Here is a 9,291-nt window from a genome sequence, read left to right on the forward strand (position 1 = left end):
TAACTTTTTAATTAAAATGTAAAACAAACAAATGAATCTAACTGAATATCAAATTGGGGCATGACCACATAAAGAAGAATTTTTTTTTTTTTTAAAGATTTTATTTATTTCTTTGACAGAGAGAGACAGCGAGAGAGGGAACACAAGCAGGGGGAGTGGGAGAGGGAGAAGCAGGCTTCCAGCAGAGCAGGGAGCCTGATGCAGGGCTCGATCCCAGGACCCTGGGATCATGACCTGAGCTGAAGGCAGACACCTAACGACTGAGCCACCCAGGCGCCCCAAGAAGAATTTTATCAAATGACTATAAAGCACATATTTTGACTATTCATCCCTTGGGGGACATGTCCTGAGGCGAAAAGAACTACCAAAAGATCTTTCAATAGTTTTTGTTGGGAAAGATTTGGGTATTATTATTATTTTGAAATTATTCTACATACTTTGAAAGATTAGGCAACTAGGAAATTGTTTTAGACTGAGTTCCTAGAAAGCTTAAAGCAAAAGATTTCGTGTAAACATTTAATGTGGGAGTGCAATCCTGGGAAAACAAGAATGAGGGGGTGAGGGAATGAAGTTAGAAAGGAGAGCATTGATATAAGAGAATGTATTCCAAAGCCAGCCAGAGCTTTAGGACATACTACTTTCTTGGTCTGGCAGAGCATCTTTAAGAAGTCATTGCCAAACAGGGCACCTGGATGGCTCAGTTGGTTAAGCCTCTGCCTTCGGCTCAAGTCATGATCCCAGGGTCCTGGGATCACACCCCACGTCCAGCTCCCTGCTCAGTGGGAAGTCTGTTTCTCACTCTCCCTCTCCCCCCTCCCTCTGCCTCTGTCCCCCATGCCCTCCACCCCCACTCATGTTCTCTTTCTCTCTCTGTTTCAAATAAATAAAAATTTTTAAAAAGGAAGTCATCGCCCAGGCACATGCAGAAGAATGAAACTGGACCATTTCCTTACACCACACACAAAAATAGACTCAAAATGGTTGAAAGACCTAAATGTGAGACAGGAGTCCATCAAAATCCTAAAGGAGAACACAGGCAGCAACCTCTTCGACCTCAGCCGCAGCAACTTCTTCCTAGAAACATCGCCAAAGGCAAGGGAAGCAAGGGCAAAAGATAAGAAGCTTTTGCACAACAAAAGAGACAGTCAACAAAACCAAAAGACACCAGACAGAATGGGAGAAGATATTTGCAAATGACATATCAGATAAAGGGCTAGTAACCAAAATCCATAAAGAACTTATTAAACTCAACACCCAAAGAACAAATGATCCAATCAAGAAATGGGCAGAAGACATGACAGACATTTCTGCAAAGAAGACATCCAAATGGCCAACAGACAATGAAAAAGTGCTCAACATTGCTCGGCATCAGGGAAATCCAAATCAAAACCTCAATGAGATACCACCTCACACCAGTCAGAATGGCTAAAACTAACAATACCTGAAGTTGGCCTTAAATACACCAGGAAAAAAAGTAGGATTTGGACATATGAGGCAATATTGGCAAAATGCTCCTAACTGTTGAAACTGGAAATGACCTATCATTCTATCCTCTCTACTTTTGTGTAGGTTTGAAAATTTCTGAAATAAAAATTCAATTATAAAATTTTAAATGTAAACACATATATTGAAATTATTTTTGTAATACATGGTCTTTTCAAATTGAATATCTTTATAATTCATATGATCATAATCTTGTCATACAAGGGTAATGTGCAATTAATTCCAACCCTTCAATAGGAACACTTCCATAAGAATCTGCATAAGCCTCCATAAAGGACATAAGATAATGCTCGTCTCAGGTCCATCCTCACTGAGGGTACATATCCTAGCCTGTAGCACCCAGTCATTTTTTGGGTTAGTTTATGCAAGCCATCCTCATTCTGTCTCCAACAGAAATTGAGGCTGATGTGGGCATAATAAAAATCTGTAACCCACAATAGCACAACCTATGTTTCACTTTGTCAGTGGTCTCATACATGAAGTTGTCAGATCATAGTTGGAAAAGAAAACGTAGCTAGTACGGCTGTTCCTTTACATATAACGATACTGTTAAATTTCATTGCCTGAGGGAATTCCAACTTGAGAAATGCCACTATGAATAGCAATATGGAATGAATTTTTTTCTTAGTATTCATCGTTTCTACAGAAGCACGTGCAAATGTAAAGTGATACTTCTATGTCTATGAAGAGAGGTAAGCAAAAAAAAATATCCTTAAAAATATGTTCGTTAAGAGAGTTGTACCAGACTTCTAGTTTTCAGCCATGCGTGTGTTATCAATCTTCCAGTTCAATGACAATGACCGTTCAGCCATGCAAGGTTTTACCATGTAATACCACACTTGTCTAGCCATATAGTCATTATCTACCATTTGGAAATCAGTTGTAAGTGGTGTCAGAAGAGAGGGAGATGGAGGTGGAAGATTTGTTCCCAGTAATTCAGTTTAAAACAAAATTCAAATAATTGTTCTTTCAGTTCTCTTCCCAGGTTACACAAATTCACCATTTTGGCAGCAATTAAAATCGCATATATTCACTATAACCGAACAGGAAGAGTAAATATTTCAAAACCTAGGGAAAATTTTCTAACTATGCTCTCAGAAATTTGATCCCTGTTTCATTTTATTGTTCGTCTTCAGTAGAAAGGGATATAACCAAATCTTGACCAATTATTCTAGCAGTGCGTAAGTATCAGTTCCAAAATTTTTAATGCATATTTTAAAAGAACTTTACATAAAAACCTACTTTTTTTACTACTTTTTTCATTTTTTATTATTTTTTATTATTATTTTTATTATTTCAGTTAGCCAGCATATGGTACATCGAAAGTACCTACTTTTAACAAATAATTGAAAAATGAGACCTCAAATATTCAGGGTTACAAATATGTACAAATTTAATTACCCTCTTAACAGCAAAAGACAAAAAGAAAAGAAAAAAAACTCATGGTTTGAGGTGACTTAGTCTTTACTGAACATTGGAAATGTCATCATTTCTCTGTTTCAAAGCGTTGTAAATGAGAAGTTAATATTGGAGTCACTGCATTTGGGAAATGGAAGGAATCTTAGAGGAAGACATCAGGTTCTATCAGAAAAATAGGGCACTCACATTTGTAGTTCAATAGAAAAAAATTAGCATGTACATCTGGTTCTGTAGGTTGAACAAACCAACAGGGGAGAAGGCAAGAAAATCCTGAGCATAGCAGCTCCAAATAGTTTCTTTACCATCAGGACTGAAGGGACGAGAAAAGGAGATAGGGTTGAGTCTAGGAAGTGACCCGCAGAAACCAGCTCCGCAGAGTGGGGGGCTGCCTGGTGGGGTTAGAACAATTGCGACATACCAACTATGGCTAAGAGCCACACAAAATAGAAATAAAGGGGAAGATACATGCTGATCTCTCTCTCTTCCTGGTCTCCAGTTTTTCACTGGCATTCCTTCTCTGTAAAGCTTAATGAGAAGTCAGCTGGCAAAGGAGCTGGGGATATGAATTTTTACAGACCAGTCTCCTTTAATACAGCATAGAGCAAGGGAAGCACAGGAGATATGAATCTGAGGATGAAGAAGCAAATAATCGGTAGAGATGCCAAATAGCTTGGATTCACATCCCGACTGTGGTGCTGCCCTTATGTTGTAGGGTGTATTATTGAACTTCACCAAGTCTCATTTTCCTGAACTGTAAGATGGAGACAATAATAACTTTACATATCTCTCCAAGTTACAGTGAGAATTAAATAATAAAAGCATGTAAAAATCCTAGTTGACATCTAAGATCAGCGACTATGAGCACAGACCATGTCTTGCTAGTTCACTGCTCTTGAACTACTCCCAACACAATAGTTGAGTGAATGAGGGATTGTGCACATTATACTGTAGATGAGGTAATAGGTAGCTATTTTAGATAACTGAATCTCAACTCCAACTTGGCCATCAACTTCCAGAGGGACTGAAATTCCAGCTGACAGCCATCCAAAGAATCTGCAGTTTTCACTGATAACAGATAGTTGTAGTGTAGGGATTCAGCCAAGCAACCTACACCATTGAAAAGAAGACACTTCATAGGAAGCTTAGGTTTTCAAAGGGACGAAAATCTCAGTGCTGCTTTTTTTCCAGATCTGAAAGAGAAAATGCAGTTTACACTTCTTTAGCAAAATTGGCATGCATTTGAACGTTGTGAATAATCATCAAGGATTTTATTTTCAGAGAAAGGAAATTATCAGAAAAGTGTCCTGATATATAACTACCTGCTTCCTGATTAGAAGGCCCTTATGAATGAGAAAACACTTAAAATGGAATTTCAATTTTATTTAAAAGAAAAGTGCCATTTCTAGGTGGCAAATTAAAAAACATGTGCTTGTGTTCTCTCTTCCCCAAAACACCAATCAAATAACAGGAACATTTTAGTTCTTCTTCTTTTTTTTAAGATTTTATTATTTATTTATTTATTTATTTGAGACAGAGAGAGTATAAGCGGGGGAGGGTGGTTTGGGCGGGGAGAGGGAAGGGCAGAGAGAGAAGTAGACTTCCCGCCACCAAGCAGGGGGCTCCACATGGGGTGGGGCTCCACATTGGATCCCAGGACCTCAAGATCATGACATAAGCCGAAGGCAGACGCTTAACCCACTGAGCCACCCAGGTGCACCTGAACACTCCAATTCTAAAATGGAAAAGTTGAGAAACCAATTGCCTGTGCCTACCTCACCCCCAGCAGGGAGATAGAGACAGAGAGAGAGGGATTGAAGAGAAAGAGAGAGAGAGATTGAGGGAGACAGAATGAAAATCAGAAATGCATATTCTGCATTTTAAAATGACACTGGATCTGTAACTCCAAGTGACAAAATACAGGGAATCAGTGACAAATTCAGTAAAGGAGAAACTCAGATGTGGGAAGATGTCAAAAAAAGACAAGACAACTGTGCTGCAGATCTCAGACAAAGCTGACAGCAAAATTACCTAAAGTGTTATCAGCAATCCTGGAGTGGCAAATACTATAGGTTGGCTCATTTAGCAACCATGCCAACCTCCTTTGCTATCCTTCAATGTAGAGGACAGAAAGCAAGGGATTCAATCCCTCACCTCTCATAATAAATAGAAAACAATAGAAAGAAGGGGATAGGAGCATCAATCAATAAGGGCTATCCATAAGGTTTAGAAGTCTGAAGTATACTGAAGTGGTTGATGGCTGAAAGAGGAGAAACTATGCACATGGGAGACGTGGAGGTGGTTACGGCTCTGTGCTGGGGAAAGAGATAAAATTTAACAAATGGGAGTGGGAATTAGGATTGGCCTGAACACCTGGCTGTTAGTCCCTAAAGTCTGCCTACTGAATGGCTTCCCGTAGTGACCCACTCCCACTTCCCCCCCAGGCAAGAAATGAGGCTGTCCCTGTGGCTTTTGTTCCCCCGGGGAGAGTCTTCAGCAAAATGTGCAGCTCTCCTCTTGCTCACAAAGAGCAAATTCTAATTGTCAAGAAAACCCACCCCTGTTTACAGAGTTCAGAATCAGCCTACAGAGCACAGATCTACCTACACTGAAGCAAAGGTGACCCAGATTGGCCACTGAGACATTCAACATTAAATACAGAAAGACAAACAATGATCCACAAGAGACATATGAAGAAAGCCAGAAACCGGAAAGCAAAAGCCCAAGGTAAATAAATAAATAAGCCTAAAGGAAATAGATGAATCAGGGAATAGAATAAATCAATTAGAAAATTATAAAAACAAACTCCAGTTACTGGAATATGAAGTTAAATATACCTAACATATATGCATTTTACTATACATAATTGATACATATTTAATAGACTTCACTCTATTTAATGTAATACAAAGTAAATATATAGATATGCTTTTTTTCTCATGAAAGTTTAAGGACGTGGCCTCTGTAACCAGGCTGCCTGGGATTTGACTCCTAGCTCTACCCCTTACAAAGTACATTTAAAACAATGTAGTAATTTAAAATGCTGACCCCATATAGTTGTTGCAAGGATTAATGAGTTCCTCTGTGTACACATTTATGCCTCCAGGTCTTTAGCTCTATGGAAGTCTGCTCTATTACCATACCAGTTACGGCAACTTCCAGGACAAAAACAAAATGGCAGAGAACGGGAGAACAGGTCAACAACAACAACAGGTAGCTAAAGTCAAACCTCCAGTTAATAAGATGATCCTACTCATTGTGAAATAGTTTTTAATGCCCCCCCCCCCCACCCAAGCAGAGTGACAGAATTTAGGAAACAGAAGTGAGAACAAAGTCGGAAGAAAAGGTAAGAGTACCAACACCTTCAGCTTCCTTGGTAAGGTGTCAAATGTCAGTAGAACAAGGCATCTAGGTTAAATATTCCATTTTAAAATAAACAGGTTACCAACAGAGAGCCTGCAAATATTAGAATTACAGGGAATTGGCAGGGAGGAAGAAAGGGAGAGTGATGGGTAGTGAAACCCCATCTTTCATTTGGAGGAGTTGAAAGACCAAGAAGTTATAGTGTAAAAACAATCAGTGTGAACAGAGTAACCTCCCAAGAGAGTAAAAATTGGAATGGTTAAAATGGGTTGCCTCTGGTTAATGGAGAGAAGTGGGAAAAGTTGAGGTGGGAAACTGGTTTTTTTGTTACTAGTTCCTCTGTATTCTTTGCTTATTTTTCCTTGTGTGTCTATTATTTGATATAAAGTATTTTATAAAAGAGAAACATCCTTTTTGCTATAAACTTTTGATGGCAAAGTGTGGGTCTTATTCCTTTTATTCTTCATCATGATTTTATTTCTAATCTTGAAAATGCATCTTTAAATGGTTGTTTTTCATTTTTCCCCCAATGCTATCATTAAAATAATAAGCAATTCTGTGGGTAAAGAATAAATCATTCAAGGGCTGAGACACTGGAATGAAATGATTAAATCACCACAGAAAAATTAAGGCTCTAATTTAGCTGCTATATATGCAAGAATATCCAAACTTTAAAACCATATGAATTTTTAAAAATTATTTATGGATTTCACTGAATTAATTACAAAGTATTGCTCTTGATGAGAGAAGTGATTCTATGTTATTTTTATTTTATTTTTCATCTCATCTTAAGTGTAAATGTTGGGGGATTAATATTTGAGCAGATACAAATAAGACTATTCAAAATCCACAAAACAACATGTTTATGTTAAAATAACACATAGATGTCCCTTCTCCTTAATAGGTAGCTTCCTAAAACTGATATCTCTACCCTGCCTCCATTTCTTCTTCAGATACGCATCCCCCCAATGTTCTCTAATTCTCAAGGCTTCCAGTAAGCTATTCTTTGTTTGGTTCCTTGTACTCTTGTGTCTCTCAGTCAGCATGGGACACAATTGGCCAACCCCCACTTCTCCATCCTTCTCTCAAGACATCCAGCATGATTCATTGCTTTAGACAGAATGACTCACAGGACACATCCACAGTCATTCACCCATTTCCTCAACTTCCAGATTCCTGCTCGACCACACCACAATTCCATAGTTCCAGATCTTTCCAGATTTTAAGTTCCTCAAATATTCAACTTTGTTTCCCATCCACATGGTGACTAGAACAGTACTGGGTAAATAAAAGATAATAATAATAATAAATAAATAATAGATCCATAAGATATTACTTTTTATTTTAAACTTTATTTTATTTTAAACAGAATCCTGATATCTGTATTCTAGATCAGTAACACAGTCCTGTCCAAATGTGGTAACCTCTATTTTTGTGCAATTGTTTTCTCCTATTTTGATTTGTTTTATTTTACTTATACTTTTCCCAGTAACCTAAACATTTTCAAAAACACGATATTTTTGTGGTGCCTATAATGTATATTGATTTTCTGTTTCAAAACATCACCTAAAGCAACATGCAAATACAAGTCCAAAACACCAACATATAAATTATTTTATAATATTCCAAACTTTTAAAATTTATAATATATATCCTCATCATATCTTCAAAAGTCTCTGAGTTCACTTGCAATAAAAGACTGGTATCTAGTAATGCTATTTAAAATGAAATAGGTTTTGGAAATCCTTACATTTCAGACCAAATATCTAATTTGTATTCTCCTGGCAAAGACAAGCTTTGGTTTTTCTTCTTTAGCTTGGAAAGAATGTGACAAAATTATCATTTAGGAAAATTAGTCTTTTGGTGTTAAAATATCTGTCTCTGTACCTCTAGTGTATTGAGGAGTTTCAGCTTGGGTCTAAACAGGAAAATGTTTGATTTTTTTTTTCAGTAAGTGTTCTCAAATTGTGCTAATATTCATCCTACCTTTCCCACTGTGTGCTTTAATGACATTTTGGCAAGATTCAGTCATTTTCCACTCAATTTCGCTTATTTGAAAAGCCTCATTTTCAGCAGTAAAGAGTCAGGACTCCAGCAGCTTGTGGGTAGGGCTGGTGGGGGAGTAGCTGGGAGGAGAGCTACAGGTAAAAGGAAGGACTGCTTTGGATTTACCTCTCCCTCTGCCCTGTTCCAGGCACAAGCTCGTCCCTCATGCTGGGGTGATAAGGAGGCAATGGTGAAAAGGTAAGCTTCCCTCTCCTGACTGAAGAGATAACAGTCCTCTCCTTTGTTCAATTGACACCAAGGTCCTTCATGTCACTGGCTCCCAAATGTTGCCATTCTTATGGAGGGGCCTTTTTAGAGGTTTCTACATTAAATAGGTAGTTCCAGCTCTGGATAGCCCTCTTCCATTAACACTTCTTACCCCCACTGGAAGAAATCTACCCACTGCTCTGCATGGTGAGCTTTCTTTATCCAGCAAGGGACCTCTTGCATGGGGTACCTGAGTAAAGGCTTAAGCTCAGCTATCTGCAGTATTCACCGGACTTACAGTGAACTTATGTGTTCTTGGCATGCCCCTCCCAAATTTCTCCTTTACAACTCACTCTTTCCCTGTGTTCTGAGGACACAAAGAAAAGTCAAGTCTCCTTGCTAAGCGACAACGACCACACCTGAACCCAAGTAACTGACAACTTGCTAGTGGGCTGGAGGGAAGAGGACAGGTTTTTGACATTAATGGACTACGTTTTCAAATTTTTCACTCTAGCTAGAATGTAGAGAAAAATTAATGAATGGCATAGACAAAAGAGGAAGTGAGTTCAATCAGAGTACCAAGAAGTAGCCATCCTACAGGGATGTGATGAAAATTGTCATCCTAACTAACAGGATATGATGAGCAAATAATGAGGCAGATAAGACAATAATAAGTCATGATGAGGAAAGCCATGCTTATGGCAGAACGTGAAAGCACAGCTTGCAGATGGGAACCCAAACCAGAGAGGTGAGTGA

The sequence above is a fragment of the Phoca vitulina genome, unplaced genomic scaffold (genome assembly GCF_004348235.1).
Source record: "Phoca vitulina isolate PV1807 unplaced genomic scaffold, GSC_HSeal_1.0 scaffold1, whole genome shotgun sequence".
NCBI lineage: Eukaryota > Metazoa > Chordata > Mammalia > Carnivora > Phocidae > Phoca > Phoca vitulina.